This window comes from Meleagris gallopavo, chromosome 5, assembly GCF_000146605.3.
Source record: "Meleagris gallopavo isolate NT-WF06-2002-E0010 breed Aviagen turkey brand Nicholas breeding stock chromosome 5, Turkey_5.1, whole genome shotgun sequence".
NCBI classification, from domain to species: Eukaryota; Metazoa; Chordata; class Aves; order Galliformes; family Phasianidae; genus Meleagris; species Meleagris gallopavo.
Genome location: NC_015015.2, coordinates 32,229,432 through 32,249,783, shown reverse-complemented (window position 1 = coordinate 32,249,783; position 20,352 = coordinate 32,229,432). Strand labels below are relative to the sequence as shown.

General features: G+C 33.7%; 1 long non-coding RNA gene across 1 annotated transcript; it reads left to right on the top strand.

Annotated features, from left to right (window-relative positions):
• The first annotated feature begins 5,535 nt into the window (after positions 1–5,535).
• Positions 5,536–20,084, top strand: LOC109367798. Its single transcript, XR_002115249.1, has 3 exons — positions 5,536–5,595; positions 17,899–17,974; positions 19,737–20,084. It is a non-coding gene; the product is annotated as an uncharacterized LOC109367798 (long non-coding RNA).
• Positions 20,085–20,352: the final 268 nt, after the last annotated feature.

Sequence of the window (20,352 nt, the reverse complement as noted above, 5' to 3'; positions counted from 1 at the left end):
TTTAAAGCCAAACAGAAAGAGAAAATATTTGAGTTTGCATGCCACAGCTGCAGGCAGTGAATCACACTAGAGAAGAGTGGAAATACCACTGACATAATCCAACAAGAGGTCCGATTCATTTTGTGTCTGAAGCAGTCATTGTGGTCTTAAAAAGCTGAAATATGTTTCCTTTGCAGTCTTCACGGGGGAAAAAAATGTGAATATCATCCTTACTACTTCAAAAAAGATTCCACTTTTTATTTATTTCTACTCCTATTTCTTGTTTTTACTTATCTTCCTTAGTTTCTTACTATTTTGCAACTAGCTTGACTTTGCATATAATAGCAAAACTGAATTAGAGATATGATGTTAAAGAGAGCCAATCAATATCTTCCTGGCCCTCTCAGTCCCAGCTGAGCTTGTGACAAGAAATTTAATTGCTGTATAAGAATCAGATCCAACGATCTCTTCAGAGCCCATGTTTTAGGCTTCTAATATAGGGCAGTCAGAAAACCTTGTTTCCCATCTTGCACACAGGGGGAGTTAGTATTCCATCTGTTCAAGATCTTAGTGGAAGCACCTGCCTAGGGTCCTCTCTAAATATGCAGGACTCCACTCAGTATGCATAGACACTCTTTATATAGCTTCCTACAGATCATCAATAGTGAATAATGAAGAGAGTAATATTAAATTCAGACTTTTAGATTCTTTACTCAAGGCTGTAGGGAGGTTTTGTCCTCTAGGGATCCTAATGCCTGAATTTTCACTTGAAGGACTTTAAAGAGCTCAGGCACTTTCTTTAAAAAAAAAATTAAAAAAAAAAATAAAAGGAACTGGATTAATGATTTAAAAGTTCAGCTACTTACAGATGAAATGATGACTGCAGTAAAAATCTACTGGCTGCAGTACTTGTCTGGAAACAATCTTTGTTACAGCTTCAAAATATTCAGACACTGTTGTCCATCCCTCCATATAGTGCTGTATTCAAATGGTTGCAATTATCAGGGCAGGACGACAGATAGGAAGAAGAGATGAATTAAGGAGGGGAAAGGGGATGGGAGTTGATTTGAATCCTCTTCTGAAAAAGATGCAATGAAATATACGCTTGTTACAATCCCCAGTGAGTGCCTTGGACATGAGAATAATGCTTGTGTCCTAAAGCGGAAATTGTAACTATGTATTTAATGTATGTGAATAGGTGCACTTTGAGAACACTTCTCAGATCAGTTATCAGCTGTGTTAGACAGTTATATGAATAACTTCAGGATGCTGACCAAGCTTAACTCAGGTCAACATGGATGATGTATCAACCTGCTCTGTCCTTTCAAGAAAATGTAAGAATGTAGAAGAACTCAAATTTTTACCTGACGTTGAAAGTTTTATCAGAATAGATATGAACTTATAGAAAGTTCATAGATCTCAAATTATTCCTAGAAAGCAAAAATATTTTTGGTAATTAGTGTTGTAATAACTTTCTCATTTCCACATAATAAAAATTGCCTTAAATTGGCTAATATTTCAACACTTTATTGCAGTAATCTTTTTCTACAATTTATAGAGATTTAAATTCAAGTTATATTCTAAATCTTAATTTTAAATCTTTAGTCATACCTATATGTACTGAAATCCATGTATATTCCTAAACTAAAACCTAGGTTTAGGTGTCTATATACAGCAAGAATATGGCTCAGAATTGAGTAAGCTCCAACAAATGGGATCTGTTCTGTTCTGAAGAGATACAGGTAGTATATTTAAAAACCTCAGGCAGATGTATCCTGTAGAAGACATTGTTTTAAGCTTCCATAAATCAACATATAAAAATGACAAAATATACCAGCTTCCCACTTTTTATTTTAATCATAAAACATAGTGTTAGCTGTATTTTATTATGTATATTAAGGAGTTGCAAACTCTGAGTCTTGCCAGGCACTGCCTATGAACTCAAACAAATAGGAATCCTTAACAGAAAAGGTACTAAAAATGCAGGGAAATTACTGTTCTGAGAGCTTTGGCATGGTTCTCGTTGCTAGGGAAACCACTTCTTTGTCTCGACGTGTTCAGAATGGCTGCCTCATTAGACACTGAACCTGATCATCACTTTATTGCATGAGGGGAAAAAAAAAAAAAAAAATGAGAAGAGGAAAAGCTAATGAGACTGCAAATCTATAAAAAAAAACATCAAGAATGAACAGGAATAATCTTAAATAAAGCTATGTATAATTATAATCATAATTATGTTCTGTTAAGAGTAAATTTACCTAGCTTACTTCATTCCACATCTAGCTGAAGGTGAAGGAATGAACAATTCTTATTTCTTGCTTGCCTTTTAATGAATAAAAAACAAAATTAATAAAAGAAAACAGAAACAAACAAACAAAATCCCCCCCTAGAACAGAAACCATGTAACTGGCCAATCATTTATATTTTGTCTAAAACAAATATCTTTCTATTAAACACTGTAAAACATATATTTAATATGGTCATCCAGTTTATTTAACTGCTTGAGATGTTGCTTTAGTGTTGCTGCAGCTGATTTTACTGGTGAAATCAGAAGCATAAAATGTCACAGAAAAGCCTAGAGAGGTGCATTTATTACTCTGATCATAAAGAGGAGTGTTGAAAAAATAGTAAAAATGTGAAAATATACAGTGATGGGAGAGTTGCTTTATGCTAGCTACCAAGTTTTAAGCAAGATACTAAAACCAGAACCACATAAACATATGTAATGCAGCAGAGTTAGATGCAGATTCAAGGCATTACTCATTGGTAATACAAGTAAGAATCCAAGGTCCCTCAGGAGCTCAGCTCCTGCCATTGGTTGTTGAGACGAGTCTTTGAAAACAGGGTCAGAGCTTAACCCCTACCCTTTGTGGCTCATAAACAAGCAAGCAAGCAAACAAACAAACAAACAAACAAATAAAGGGATATTAAAGTTATCATCCCCACAACTTGGTTCTATGAGAGGAGAAGATAAATCCAAATCACAGGGGAAACAGTAAGGAAATGCCTAATTCTCTATTCATATTTATGTATGGGGAAAATAACCCAGCCATAAGTTATTTTTTCTTTTTTTCTTTAGTTGTATTAGATGTGAAGGTGAGTAGCTAGGTACATAAATACCATACATAACCACATGGTCTGAAGGAGTTACATTCCACAAGTATAAAGAAACGAAGAAATTTACACATACCCACCATCTTAGTGACAACTTAGCTGGATGTCTGATTGTAACCTAAAAGCAAATAAAATTTAAAAAAACAACACAAATATATAAATATTTTTATTTGTAATAGAATGACTATGTTATTTTATGATAAAAGTATTCTTTTCATAAATAATAATATTTTTCATGCAACAAAAATTCTTTTTTTTTCAAGGAGAGTTTATTTTAGCATTATTAAAATGTGGTTTTCAGATTACAGCTATAGGAGAAGACTAAAGAGCAATGTAATCACCTATCCACTTCATGGCAAGAACATACACTTGTTGTTCCTCAGAAACAAATGCTTTTCATTTTCATGACAAATGCTCTCAAAATTTAATGAAAGAAGAGTCACTACCAAGGTAAGTAATTCTTCCAAATGATGCAGAGGGAACTACTCTGGAGGACTCCTGTAATCTCCAGAGTTTTGCTTTTGCTACAGTATACTTTTAAGCAGAGTTACAGCAAGAGAAGAACTAGATGGAGATATTTAGAATCAATATGTAAAGCAAGAAATAGTACCTAGAAAGCTACAAGATCATTATTTGAAGTAGGTGTAATGGAAAATTTGAAGAAATTATTCTTTGAACCACTGACTTAAGAACAACTTTTGGTAAATAGAATGGAAGTAAATGGTTCATGTTGTCTTCCCTTTTGAATAAACACAGACAAGAATACCAGCATTTGAAGAAGAAGGTTAAGAAACGCTGCCTGAATGTTAATACACAGATATGTGAGCCTCAATGTCCATGAGAAAAAGTAATTAATTAGAAGACACAGTTATAACTGCATTGTAGTTATAATAATCGCTCCATTTGGTTATGATAGTTCATCTGAATGGGACTTAGTGTTTCAGGACTTCAGTGTGAGACACATTTCAGAGTCCCCTTCATGTTCTGAACTGTCAAATTACCAGAATTTCTTGAATTTGTCTCTACTGACATAATTTCTTGATTGCATTTCTCTACTGACATAATTTCTTGATTGCATTAACAGACCTAAAATGTGAAATCCATTTCTTTTTTTTTTAAATAGAGGAGCTCAGAGTGAAAATTGAAGAGTTTTCAGTGACTTGATTATCACTCAGTGTGGATAGAAAAAAATGTTAAAGCATAATAAACGCTCTTTTACTCTTTTTTTTTTTTTTTTTTTTAAGGTGCACACACACATACAAAAAGAAATTCAAATTCAACTTTTGATCCAGAATAGTTTTTAAGCTTCTATATTAATTTTAGCCTCAGTAAGAATTAATTGGGAATTTTAATTGCTAAAAACAGCACAAGTTGTTCTATTTTTGTGGATCAGAATCTCATTTTTGAGAAGAAAAACTTCCAGTGCATTTACAATTGTATATAATTTCTAAAAACTAGATTTATTAGTGCTTTGAAAATAATATACACAGTTTTTATTATACAAAACCAAATAAAATACTTAATAAATTACATTCCTTTATTTTTAAGCTGTATTTTGAGTTATAAAGAAAAAGTCTTATCAAAATTTAAATCTGTAAATTATTATGCAGATAACATGCAAGACCTGGGGCAGAAATGGGTGCACAATCAGCATCACAGCTGAATCAGAAACTTCCAAAACTAAAAATGTAACCAGTTCTAGTTGGATGTAGAAGACCATGAAAGAAATAAAAGGCACTTACACAATCCACATAATCCTTTGAAGTCTCCAGGCATAAGTTCTCACGTAGTCCTTCAGCACACAAACTGACACATCAGCATGCAAGCCAGACTTTCAATATGAAACCAGAAAAAGTACCAAAAGATTTGAATCTTTTCAAGTGATGCAGGTCACAAAATCTTCAATGCTATGATATCATGTGCATCTCGTCCTCTTATTTTAGCCTACCTCCAAGGCCACTGTAAGAAAGAAAACAGAGGGACAACTTTGTCCTTCTGCTTATGACAAAGTACATGCCCTGGATAGACAACTAGAAGGACTGAGTGCAGGTAATGATGTAATTTCTAGCTCTTGCACAGGACACATGCAGGAATGGTGATGGCATTGTTTAAAGTAGATTCAGATGGGCATGGAAGAAAGATACATGTCTCTCATCTTTGTTGTTGCTTCTAGAACATGAAATATGCTCAAGTTACTTTCCACTGTTTTGCTATCCTTTTGGGAAAGCTGTCTTGTAAGGTCCATGTCCATTGTCCTGATGAAGTTCTTGAATAACAGGTTGTATGGGGTTGTTGAATCATGGCCTAAACCTCTGATTGATCACCTGAGATGAGCAATGAGTCAGCCAGAGGAGCACAGGTGAAGGCAATTCACCTGTGCTGCAGGAAGGGGTGGAGCCTGGCTCACCTCTCCTAGATCCATTTAAGAGCTGACCACCAGGAGGGAAGGATCTTTTCTGGAGATTCATTCCACTGGAGTTTCTTATGTGAGCCCTGGATAGGGTGAGTGTCCTTTTTTGCTCTACTGTAATAACTGCATAAGCTAAGCTCTCAAATATACTATATTGTCTGTATATTCACTGATTGTACACAGGCACAGAGTGTGAAGGGAATATTAAAGTTTGTATTGAACATAGAAAATTGCAGTCTGATATCTCTGTTCTATGTTTGGTGAATATAGTAAGAAAAATTTGAACAAAAATGGAAAGATAATCAAGAAGCATCAACTTTAGACTACCAAATGCTGATTATCCTAAACAAAACTCTGAATTTACTCCCTCTGTTGAGGCATTTTTTAACTTCATCTTCAAAAGGAATTATCTATCTTAAAAGGAATTACTCATATCGGTCAGCTGATATTGTTAAACCCTGTATTATCAATGTAAAATGAAAATTACTCACTGCTTACGCAGATTTGTACTAACAGAGTTATAAAAGTATACTTTCTAAGTGTAAGCCCTGGGATATAATCCTCGTGCAGGTTAACTGCACTTTTTGTCTCTTTGTAACACACATTATAAATCTATGAGGGCTGCTCTGATAATGGTGCCATTTATTTTATTACATGGGTGATATAAATCTTCCCGCAAATATTCTATTACATTTTGTTGCCATGGAACAGATGGCAGCAGTGGGGCAGTCTGGTGAAATGGTGTGTGACTTAGAACTTTGTATGAAGCAAATGTGGGGCACTGAATTCCTCCATGTTGGAAATATTACACCCATTGACATTCATGGATGCTTGCTGAATGTTTATGGAGACAAAAGAATGCAGATGAGCAAGTAAGGTGGTGTGTGGTATATTTCAGCCAAGGTGAAAGTGAAGTGGGTTACTTCCACTGGTACGGAGTCTTACAAGTAAGGATTGCAGGATCTTGTTCATTGCTGGTGAAAATACCATAGATAATGGTGGTAAATATGTTGCAAAATATTGTTTTGTAGTTGAGAATTTGTTCAATCAAATAGTGTTATTGTGCTCTTTGTATCTGTTATAGAAATTATTTATAGAAATAAATAGGAAGCATTACTTTCAGAGCAAACTATTTGGAATAATACATTTAAAATTTCACTTGTAACTTTTTTCCCAGTATGTCTTGATTTAGCTTTTGGAATTCCTCTGAAATAAGACTATTGCTTGCATCCTTGTGACTGATATTTCTTGTCCATTCAATAGTATTTGAAAATATACGAAAAGACACTTTCTGTTTGGAGTTCAAAACTTTAGCTGTAGGTGCATGACACTATAGGTCAAATGCAAAAATAGGAATAAATTAACGTGTTGGTAGCAATCTAACACTGCATGTCTTATTCCCAATCACATGATGCAGAAAACAGCCCTGACACTTCTGTGACTGCTCCAGCTCACTGTAAACAGGAGGTGGCAGTTCTAGTCTTTGATCCCATATGCTGCAGTGATATAAAATGGCAGTAACTAGCTGAGGAAGACGTTTCCACAATATGCAAGCTAAACAGCTTTTCTAAGGGTACCTAGAGCTGCTGCTCTTAATTCCTTTTTGCAGGAGACTGAAAAGTGTTACAGAAATATTTAAGGAAAAAAATAAAAAGAACAGCTTTCTGACAGCTTGGTAGAGTGATAGAGACTCTGAGACTCTACTGCATTTGGGGCTTCTTTTTTCTTTTTTTGCCTCATGTGTTACCACATAAATAATGTTATTTTTTGGTCTTTTGTGGAAATATCCTCTCATCTTATCCTTTCCTTTCTTCTACTTTTGCAAAGCTTTTTTAGCATAAAAATGCAGTTTATGTTATGATACTGAAATTCCACTTAAAATCAAGCTAATACATCTCTGTTGCAACATATAATGGTGAAATCCAGTAGGAGTAAGCCCCAAATTTGACACAGCCTTACACAATCTATTGTGCAATAGACCATTACTTTTAGAATTTGTTATCTTCCAAATATGTCACAGAATCACAGAATTGTAGGGGTTGGAAGGGACCTCTAGAGATTATGGAGTCCAATCCCTCTTCAAAGCAGGCTCCCTACAGCAGGCTGCACACGATGTCCTTCATTTACTAAGAAAATATGCTTTTTAACATGAAGCAGACTTTGAGATGGGACCATTTCTGCATTCTCTAGATATGAAAATAAGATTCAGACCAACATATTATGCAAATTATGTCAGTAAAGAACAGCATCAAAGTAGAGTCATTCTAAAATTATTCAAACATAGGAAAATAAGGAGCAGACAGTCTGATATCTGAGAGGAAATAACACAAGTATACATTGTGTTTACTAGTTTTTAATCTATCTCCATGTGTGATTATGAAGCATATCAGGAATTACAGCAGAAATGTATCGTACAACTTTCGATAACAACTATGCTGAGATTTCTACAGAAGGTCTGGTGGAGTTCAGATGTATTAAAAACAGCTGGCATTCAGATTCATGCAGGGTATCACTAATCTGCAAGGTGTTATTTTGATGAGGCTAAATAATGTAATCTCCAAACTATAGTCTTTCTTAGGAAGTTTGGGATGCATCATTCTGATCAAGTAATTTTTTTTAACCTTCTGCTATTCTATCTTCATCTCTGCAATCTTCATCAGCTCTCGGAGCTGAATGACTGTTTAGTAGCGTGGTGAGACGAGGACATAATATCATGGCCATAGATAACAAAATCTTTCTTTTGTCATCCTGTTGTCCAGTGGGAACTCCCGTAGTCAGAGATTCAGCAGTGTACATTAATCTTCACAGGGTTATGCAGGATCTCTAACTCAATTCCCTTACATCCTCACAGTTGAGGATGTCCAACTGTAGAATGATAATGCACAAAGTCTGATGATAAAGTTAATCAGAAAGGCATAAGTTCTGACATGTTTCACAATAGGAGGAGAATTTGGATCACATATTGTAGCTGTAAAGGAGAGTAAGTGTGATAAGACTAGTACTGAACAGAGGAAGAAATCATGCTCTGATTATGGAATTATTAAGGAAGGAAAGTAGTACAGAGATTGACACACATTCTTTCAGAATCTTTCTGAGACATAAAGGAAGCATGCTTGGGATTATCATACAACCAAGTTCTTGCAGTTTATTTACTTTGTATCAGCTGATCCATGGTAAAAGTCCCCAGATGTGCCTTTTGGCCAAAATTAAATGGAGAACTCTGCTTATACTTATTTTCCAACCTGGCTATGTTTAATTACACTGTGTTTACTGAGAACTAGAGGAGCATAGATGAACAGTTGAGTATTTTTTTCTGACACAGTACCTTAGACTGTGCTAATCTGACATGATATCTACATTTCCTTGGTTTATTTTCTAAACAGAGTAATAAGAGGGGGTAAAATCAGTACTGAATATTTTGACTTCAGGGACATTTTGCAAACCAAACTTCTCACACAGAAGATCTCAGAATAAGAGCTAATGAATCATAAACGTTCTGGATATAAAACCAAAGAGAAAATTAAAATTTAGGGTCTTAAACTTCTGTTCTATATACCTTCCTTGTGCTAGGCAGGAAGGTATATAGATCTGTCCCCAAACTGGTCATACATAGCTGATGGTGGTGTCCAGGCGCCTAGACTGATTAGCTGATCAGACATATGCAACTCAGCTTTCCTACCAAGAGGGTAAAGAGCTGTCTATTTTAGGAATCACTGTCTGAGTGTTTTGAGGTCTAGCAGTGGTTATGCTGGTTATGTAACCCTGTAGATGTCTCATTAAAGAAAAATGGAACACTCAGCATGGAAGCAGGCATTTGGAGAGCAATGGAGTCACTGAAAGGCAGTTTTGAGGCTACCAAGTAGATGATGTGGCCCCTGAGAAATCAGGTTTATAAAGCTCTTAGGAATATAAATTACCTTGCTGGTTTCAGTGAGACTAGAAAGAAAAATATTTAGGTGAGACAAATACTTCCAATAAAAGAGGTATGGTGTATCAACTACACTAGGCTTTCAAAGTATTTGAAGAAAAGGAAAAGGGGGGAAAGGAAAAGTTTCAAGCTTAAGAAGTTATTGTATGCCAGCCAAGACACTCAATTGTTTATTTGAATTCTCTTTAACCATAGATGTGACTAAATCAAGTTACCAAGTCCACACATTGACAACTACCATAACAGTATCACAGATTCACAGAAGGATTATAGTTGGAAGAGAGATCTGAACATCACCTAGTCCAAATCCACTGCACAAGGAGGGCCACCTTGTTCAGTTTGCACAGGACCATGTCCAAGTCGCTTTCAAGTATCTGTCAGGAGGGAGAGATTTCCACTTCTTTGGGAAAACAGCAAATAACCTGATTATTTCTTTGAACCTTGATTTACAAGCTTAAAATGTCTGTGAATGATGAGGAAGAGGATTTAATAGGATTTAAGATTACTTAGGTAAGAGAGAAGGCATTTTAATGCTTGGAGATCATCACAGAAATTACCCAGTCAGGCTTATATTCGGTTGTAATTTGAAATCATACTCAATGTGTATTTTGAATACCTTAAAAGAAAAAGATATAGAATTATAAAACCATATAGTTGTTTGATTTGATAGAGACATTTAAAAGTCATCTAGTCCGACTGCCCTTCAATGAATAAGGACACCTACAGCTTGATCAGGTTGTTCAGAGCCCCATCCAGCCTAATCTTGAGCAGTGACCATGCAGACTTCATTCCCTTCCAGAAAACTTTGGCAGCATGTGCCCCTTGAACCAAGGAGGCTAAGCTGGACCTCACGGACTGCTTGGGCACTGTCTTACCCCCTGCTGCCCCTCTGGAGAAATAAATCCATGGAGGCACAGAGCAGATAAAGTTGGTGGCCTCTATGAGCAGTTCAGGGTCTGCCCCACAGTAGAGAAGAACCAGTAACAGCTGGAGGCAGCACACCAGTGAAGTCCTGTCCTGTAAGTAAGGGGCTGCCACATGCCTCAAAGCAAGTGAGCAACTGAGCAAAACTGCCAGTCAACAAAGAGGGGACAGTAAAAGTGCCCCTAGAGCATCTTCTCTGCCCTAAGAGAATTTGAGAGCTGGTGGAGAAGTGAAGGGGTATAAAAGAGAATTAAGAGAATTACCTGCATGGAGGTCTTAGACTGAGAGAATTAAAAGGAGGCAGGGTTATTACTACTACATACAGAAATCCATATATGCAGAGCTGTGGAGCAAGGTCTTCATCTCTGAGGACTGGGGGAGAAATATAATCCTGACCATACTGTATTAGAGAGCCAACAGGTTGACTGTATAAACTCTTGCTCAACTCTTCTTGAGACAGCGTAACTGGTAGAAGAAGCTATAAACACAAAAAGAGTGTTTATAATGTGATGCACATTATGCTAGTGGCAGTATGTGGGAAATATTTCTATGGCCTATATTTCTAATTAACAGCAACTGAAAAAGTTTTCATTCTTGCTGAGTTCTATGTACAAGAAAATAGTGCTATATTTGCAAGTCATTTCTATCTGCAAATTTTGGACTGAAGACTGATATTCAAACTATATTGCAGAATAGATGCTTTTTTGCGACTATCCAGTCACAATAGAATTATAAGAACCAAACCAGAAATATCTTCCAAAGCCTCAAACTATAATACATGTGAAGATATGTGAAAGGTCTAAAAACTGCTGTTTTTTTTTTTCCATGTGGATCTTTTGTACATTGTTTCTACGTAATGTTTTATAAAAGAACTTTTAACATCTGCTGTCTGAAGTAGAGAAATGGAGACAACCTTTGGTAAACTTTTAGAGACAGGATAAAATGATTGAAGGACATGACTATGTATACTCAGGGAAAAAATTATTTAGCTGTCAGCTCAGCCGTGGTAACCATCTATACACACCTGTTGAGCTCACTCCAGCTGTGCAGCGGATGTCTTTCTCTGAAGTTTAGGGACACTATCACAGATAAGTAATTCATTACTGTGAATTGAATTCACAACTGTTTAAGTTTGCAGATCAGCCTCAGAGCCCGATTATTATGGTATAGTTGATAATTTAAAAGTTGAATAGGACTTATCTGGACATGCTAGATTAGACACTTGGAATCAGTGTTTTCACATCTATTAATAAGAATAATCTTTCTCACAATATTAGAAAATCTTGCCTGATTTCCTGGTATCATGTATGCGCTTGTAATACACATATTATTAATTAGTAGTAATGGATGGGCCTTGAACAACTGAGATCTGTAAATATAACTTGCACTGCTCATTAACGATACAGCGGACTAACAACTTCGAGAAACACAGAAGATGTAAAAAAAAACCAACAAAAAACAACCCAAGATGGCTAGCCATTGTGCCCAGTTAAAAATAGTAATGATTCTTCTAATTCCAAAGCAAAACTGCCAATCTGTGTATGACTATATACATAAAATAACTATTAGCTTACTGATCTTAGAACATGGATTTGAATCTTTCAAAGATAGAAAGCAACTAGACTTGGAATGAAAATGACTCTTTCACTGTAACCATCATTCAGAGTGAATGAGCTTTTCTACCAGTAGGAAAGCAGAGTAAGAATTATTCTCCAATCCTTGCGTGCACTGAGTCTGAATGGTTCCCATTAGACGATTGAAAATAGCAGGTGATGAAGAAAGAGTTTACTGTGAGAGAGCAATGAAATACAAACTTTCAGAGAAAGTGAGTTGTTCTGCTTCTAGTTCTACTGTTGTTTCAATTTGTTTTTGAAGCTTGGTTACAGTAAAGAAACAATTCCCATGAGTTATTTTCTAATTTTGAGAATGAAGAGAAATAATATCAAGAGGTCAAGGAAGCAAGGGTGACTAAGACTGTGAGCTATGAGGCTTAATATTTTTTGGAACCTGATAGGATCAGGTGCCTTCAGAGGAAACTTGCTCTGAGGCATTCAGAATCTATCTGTTACTTTTAGCAAGAAAGCATGCAATAGATTCATTTTCTTTAAAGAAAACTATGTAATAAAAGAGTGGATTATTCAATTCTGCATCCCACATCATTAACAAATTTAGAAGCCAAATTCCAATTACAGAAACTTTATTAAAAGTGACACTTGACTAAGTATTAAAAAAAACAAAATGAAACATAAGTAAAACTAAATCAATCAAACCTTATTGGTCACAGCTTGAACTAGATTGCTGGTCAAAATAAGCAATCCTTCCACCAGTACATAAAGAAGAATTACCTGCAAATCACTAAGACAAAGGCTGAACCACACTATTTTATATTATTTTACAAAGTGCTGGAGTAGATCTTTAAGCAAGGATTGTTCATGCACATGAATTTTTACACAGAATAACTTAGATAGTTTTGGTCCATTTTTTCCCTTTATGCACACAAGAAATTATGATTTTGCACATTTGTAACATTAAATATTGGATAGGAATCCTAACATAATTTAATTACTCAGGAAAGGAACCCTACTTTTTTTATTACTTGAAAATCAGAAACTTTGTGTAGTGTTACCTAACCATATGTTAAGGAGTATAAGTGATGAAAGAAATAAAATTATTTAACATCAAATAGTGAGTTATTTATAAAAGGCAGCTTAGTATTGTTCTGTTTATGCTACCGTTTGCATATTCTCTGAAAAGTGATCATGCCCAGGAATAGATTTTACTTAGCCTAAGGTGTGAAGAATGAGTGTATTTTTGTTTTGACCTGTACGTGTATCTTTCTGAAAACTCATAAGCACACACTCGTTATGTATCTGTGTAGATCTTTGTAGATTAAGCATCAGTACTTAATTTCACAGAGATCATATTCCAAGCCAATAATTTGTATGTAAAGCTTTGATCCTCTCCCTGATCAGTTTAGCTTTACTATCGATTCCCTACTTTAATGTACTTAACATAAAAGTTTTTACTTAAGGTGATTAAAATTGCTTAATGAGCAACTGATTAGGGAGAAATGAATTTGAAATCACTTTCAACCTACGCTAATTTTCCCAAAGAATGAAAATTTATGAGTTTTGGGGTCCTGGAGGAAAATAGTACAGTTCTTTAATATGATATTTTGGTAGAAAACATACTCACTTCTGAACAACACTGACTTTTTTCATGTAACTAGAACATAAGAATAGTTAATTATGCCTTTAGTTATTTTTTTGACATTAAGAAGAATTTACCCCTTAACAGATTGAAAACCACTCACTAACACAGTTAACTCCAGTTTTTCACTGCTTTCTGTATCAGCAGCTCAGAATAGAGCTACCTAATCAAGTTATGGAAAAAGGAACAGAACAGAAAAGCTGTTCTTGAAACCATAAAAGAAAGTTGTTTATTGCAAGCCAAATCATATCCATTTCTGTATACCATTTTTAAATGAATTGGCCCTAATAGTACTTCACAACTCTTATATACCTGAACATATTCATGTATAATGTTATAGATTGTAAGTGATATTACAGATGAAAGATTTGAAAGAGATAGATCAAGCTATTATGGAGGTATGTTTTGAAATAAACTCTTCATTAAAGGTTTTTTTTAGTTTTTCTATTGACAGCTCAGTCTCAGTAGCTGAGATTGTGTTGTCTTTTTTTAATATATGTACAATTAATATTTTAATGAGGAACCTTATCTCCTGATTTTTTCCATTGTCAGATCATAATTCTCTATTCTTTACCATTTTGATTTGTACTATATGCAGTTGTGCCAAAGATCCATTCAGTTACAAAGATTCAGGATGAAAAATACCTTAAGATGGAAATATTCCCAATATTTAGTGCCCTGATGCTTGAAAAAACAGAAGGCTTTTAGATCCATTCTCAAAATCTCAAGTTAATCTGAGGGAATGTAAATTGTACTTTGTTACTGTGGCATAAAAGCTGTAGAAAACAGATTTTTTTTTAGTTTTATTTTTAAGTGATATATATTATGAGTAGGACATAATATAGATATTAGGGGAAAATATAAGTAAAAACAAGCCTGAAAATAATCTGTAATTTTTAATATCTCCACTTAAGAAGACCCTCTTCACTTATACTTTATTAGAAAAGTATATTTAGGCTAATTTTTTTCTTCGTATTTCTCTCAAAAAAGTAGAGATGATCCAGTTTTGAATGTATTTTGGACTTTTTTCTTTATATTTGTAAGTCTTTAAAAGACTGAAAAAAATATTCAAAAATGACTTAAATGTAATATTTTTTTACAAAAACATAAAACATTTGGATGCTATTTTTACCACTGAAACACTCTGGAACAGAACCTGAATTCCAATTAAACGTAAATAAAAATCATAGGACAATGTTTCTTAGTGTGGTTGGTAACTCTGTAACTTCAAAAGAAAAACCTTAATTTTTTGCTGATGCAACACCTGCCTTGATAGCCTTCTGCAATTCAGGATAATTAAATGTAAAACTTCAAATATTTCATTATATTCCTGAAAGTAAGCTTTGGCTTTGTCTTGGTCATTCTCTTAAGGTCTCAATTCAAGATAATGATTAGAGCTCAGTCCATGTTGAAGAAACAGCATCATGTATTTTTTCTCTCTAAATTACAGCCTTCATTTCTGAATAGTTCAAAGACTTTTGTCTTTCTGTGTTCCAAGTGTCCAACCTTGCATTTTTCTACTGTCATTTCATTTTTGCTATGTTAATTAGTGAAGATCTTTACCTGTTTATATATGAGCTTATTGTCTGTTCATAATGGTTTTCCCTTCATAATTATCACAAAAAAACATGTAGTTGCATTTTCACAGAAGGGCAATACAACTACAGAGATTGCAACACCTGTGCTATCTCAGAATAAGCATATAAATAACAGCCATTATGCAGGGGGAAAAAAACTAACAAATATTTGGAAAAATAAATGAAATTTGAAAGAATCAAAGCCCCCACATTAGTTCAAAATTTTGCAGATAAAAGTATTGAAATTTTTTTGCCCTTTAAGGTATCTTTTTTGGAATCATGGATATATGCCTCTTAAAGTTTGGGCAGTTTTCCATGGAATTTCTGTACATTTTGTTTATTTAATAGAATTATGCAGGACTTGAGGCTTTTTTTATAGAAAGCTAAAACAACAAATGTAAATAAAGATTTGGGAGAAGGATATAATATTGATAAAGGTCTTCCTAAATTTTGTATGCTAGTCAGTAATTTGCTGCTAAGATGAATCCCCCATGGGAGGGGGGATTCATCATCATCAATCCAACATTTAATGTTAGAGAAATATTTTGTCCCTTCAAAAAATTTTCTCATGGCATTGTTAAGGTAACCATGGAGAGCTAAACAAGGTCTTTTTTTTTCTCTCAATAAATATTTTCCTCTATTATTATTGAAATATGGATGCTCCAGATAAGAAGTAAAATGTACCTGGAAGATTATTTTTTATATTTCATAATTTCTTGCTCTGCAATTTAAAATTAAGTGGCCTATGTAAATAAAGTTGATGATGATGTAGCCAAAATTTTTGCAGAGAGTAAAAGTGATATCTCTACTGCAACTGTTTTTACAGAAGAACGTAAACTAAAAGTGAATGCTGATAGAAATTCAATTCTCAACTGCTTTAATTTTACCTAGGAATAATTCCATCTTATGCCAATGAAAACAAGATAATAGGAAGTCACAAGCTTTAAAGGCTAAATCTTTGTTACATTGTAGCTACATTGTACCATATTCTTGACTGCATTACCAAAGCTGAGTGTGGTATTATGCTGCAATTCTATCAGCAAGCTAAAATCTTGTTTAAAAAATATATATATATATGTAGTTTTTAGTAATGGGGAACTCTAAGGTGACAGTCTGTTGAATAATGAGTCACAAATTCAGCAGCCTACATTTTAAATAACTCCAAGGATAACAGCTTTAGAAACATACTACACATTTTTTTATGAAAACTTGATCACTTTGCTCAAAGTAGCTTTTCGCTTTGTTATCTGAGACACCATGTTACAATGTCTTCCCAAAAATTTAATTTTGAATGGACAACCTATATTTGATTTATTAACAAATGTTACATTTACAAACAAACTTTTAATATAATTATATATAGACTTGCAAGAAAACTTCAAATTGATCATCAAATAATTATTGTGCTGTAATGTAGCTTTTGAATGCTCAGATTTATAAAAAAATATGAGTGGAAATCCTATTTCTGCTGAAACAAGTAGAAAAATCCAATTCATCCAATTCTTGAGTTGGATTTAAGATTTCCTACATAATAATAGACATCTGGGAAGAGTTGAAACATGAATGACATATTTAACAACAACTTTTAGGCTAGATGATACTCAGATATTATCTTTAGAAACACAATTTTGATGTCATTAAAAATATACTTTCATAATATTTCCAATTTGACATTATATTACTCAGCATTTTATTAAATAGAGGTGTTTAAAGGGAAAATAAGGATCTGGTACGTGATAACGATTATTTGATAAAAACTCAGAAATCTGAAAGTCATTTTAAATAACTTTAATACATTTTTACGAACAAGAAGAGCCTTTGGAGGCTTCTTTTCTCTGAAGGAAATTAGTGGTTAGAAAGCACACTCTTTGCAGCAATTTGATGTAGAGTATTAAATAGCAGAGGTGCAGGAAAGTGTTCTAATTCAAGACTCAGGCCCACCATTTCACTGAAATTTGAAGCATTTTTTTCCCCGTTGAATGTATTAAATACACTGACTTCAGCACAGTCAGTCCAATAATTCAGGTAAGGTAGGGGCAAAACCAACACAGTAAAACATCTCAGATCAGGTAGAATGTTGCAGTCACCCTAGTTTCATCTCTCAGGAAGAGAAATTTGTTTTCTCCAGACTCCAAATTGGATATATCAGACATGGAATAAATCTTTCATACATTTCTTAAGCATTAGTTTTTGAGCATAATGAGTGCTGCCCTGCAATATAGCAATGCACTCTTGATGAGCGTAATTATATTATAAATATTTATGCATAAATATTGTAGAAAATATGCCTTACACAATGGAAAGCTCAAGCGAAACTGATATTGAAATGCTTAAATTACTCACTTTTAAGTGTCTTCTATAGAAGGGAATCAAACAATGCTGATACCTATCCAGAAGCAGTAAATACCTGGAAGAAAATTCAGATATATTTGGCATTTTTAAAAAGTCAGCGGATATAATTTCCTTCTAATAAAAAGAACTGTGTACATCTTGACTTTTCTGTATCCCAAAAGCATGTGGAGTTGAATTTTCTAAATATTTGGAAATTTATAAGGTAAAATCTTGGCTTTTTCAAAGCCTGTGGGAAAACTCCCTTTGATTACAAAAGTTTCCAGTAACAATGATCATATTAGCTCCTGACAGGTCTGCATGGAGAATAAGAGATGGCTAGGATTCCAGATACAGGTGATACTTAGTACTGTTATTGCAAGGTTTTTTCAGTCATTTCATTTCATATCAATTTTTTCTTTAAACAGTGGCCATAGAGAAAATCAAAATTCAGAGAATGAAAACATTTTTTGCTTGTAATGTATTTAAAGGAAGATTAAAAAGGTAAGTACAAATGTATAATTTCTGAAATTACTTTTGTGTTATCAATAATGTAGCTAATACAGATTGCAGTATTGAATGAATGTGGAAAAATCATGACATGTACGTATTTATAAACAATTTCTGAATTTTTTACTTTGTTTTCAGGTATTTTCATTTTTTTCATTTTCCCTTGAATTGTCCAAGAGCATTTGAGATAATATTTATTTTAACTAAAAAAACACAAATTCCTTCTCACCTACCCAATGGAAGCTTCTCAGTGAAACACGGAAGAACAGGTCTATCATATCAGATTCCCTTTCTTGGAACTAAAAAATGCATAAAGAAAAAATTAAGCATGCAGCTTGCTATTTGCAAAGGTTGCTAAATTAGGCAGATACCTTTTATTTACATGAAATGATTTGCTGACTAAAACTACAATCTGCATCGTGTTGAATGTTGAAAATTAAATAATAAAACATAATTTGTTCTTCTGTATTACAAAACAATCAAGTGTATTTAGCAAATGGCTAATATTGTGAATAATGCTTTAAAAATGTTTTCCTAAGAAGTTGTCAATATACATTTTGCTGTACTTTAGCATCAGCATTTTAAACTTGGATTGACTTTAGCAGACTAAAATGGATTATTTAAACTTTTATCTTAATTGTTTTTAGATAAGTGTGTTTATTTTTTGCTTGTCTTCTTCTGGCTTTCTTAGAGCACCTGTGTAATGGAATACGCACTGATATTTTCTAATGAATATCCCCTACCTTTACATGCGTATGCAGATCTCAATTTTATGGGGAAAAAAATAATTGAAATATTAAACAACTTTTAAATGAAAGAATTTCAAGTGATTATATAGTTTAGGCTTATCCCTGTAGCCAAAACATCACTTGTTTTCTTCAAGAATATAGTGGTTTGAGGAGAGGGTGAAGTAAGTTAACAGACAGGTGACAGTAATGCATGTGGAAAGTTAATTGATGCAGGCTGTTCCCTCTTGAAAACAATGTTCAATTCAGAGCTGTGATGTATTATTTTCTCTTAGTTATTCCAGGCTTATATCTTCTTTAAGTATTTCTGCTAAACTGTGGAATAGTTTGCTTTAAAATGTTCTTTAGATTTCTCATATTTAGTTTGTATCACATAAAGTCATAAATGTTATTTGGTTATCCTTCAAATGAGCAGAGACAAATTTTGTTTCCTTCTCTGAAAACTTGTAAAAGCTCTCCAAGACTTTTAGTGTTCTTTTTTTTCAGCTGTTTCTCTTTTACTCAAAAATTTTTATCATTTTTATGACCTTTTTGTTTTCCATTATTTTTTAATTTGATCACAAACTACGATGTCACAGGAAATTTCAGAGTGTTAAGCAAGCCAATATAAAATATTGATTGCATTTTATGCTTTTATTTCATTCTTGGAATATCCAGAATGGATTATTTTCATATTTCCCTTTGCCTGGAATGACACATTAAATAAAATAATTATTTTGAAAATGCCATTGGAATTCTATCTGTTTGACTAAATCAACTTTTAAGGCATTTTCACTAATATTATGACTTGCATAAGAAAATGATGAAATATAGAGACAAAAAAATTGACTCGAATCTGAATTCCCTTAATAGGTGAATTTTCATTGCCTTTCAACTGTATTTATGAGCTCATCTCTACTTAGAGATGCATATTACATCTCTATCATATCATAGTCTAAATACATGTAGGACAATAAGAAAATATAATTGAATTCATGATAAGACTTTCTTTCATGATTTTTTCCTTTTAGATATTTTGATGAGAACCTGGGGATAAAGTTATCTTACTTCAGTTGCCTTTGGAGATGATTACATACTTATGCATAAATTAAATATCTTGGTGCACTGAGAACAGGTGTTTGAACAAAGCTTCTTACTCATCTAACACAATTAAGGTTGGCCTGAACTTCTTCATCTCGCAGCATGCAGTGCAAGAGAATAAAGCACTTTGAGGAATGATAATCTCTCTCAGTGGTTAGGAAGCAGAGCTTGGGTTTACCAGAATACAGAAGTTATCTTTTGGACAAAAGAGAGTAAGAACATTATTCCACATCCTTGATTTTGTCTTCTCATAGGTTTTAGGCTTTAAAGAACTGAACCCAAACCAGTTGTAATGAAAATCAAAGTAATAGTGCATAGATACGTTCCTGAATATTATTTTTGTTTTGGAATAAAATATTCTCTTTTCCTCTTCTTGTCTAATTCTTTATAGTTGGTTTAATTTATATAGGAATATTACATCTCTGATTTCTGTAGCTGTGCTAACAATGATAAATGAAAGTGGGGATTTCAATAAGGCTCTGCAAACAATTCCATTATAGCTCGTCAAATACGCATATGATCTCAGCTCTAACTCCTTTCATTTAT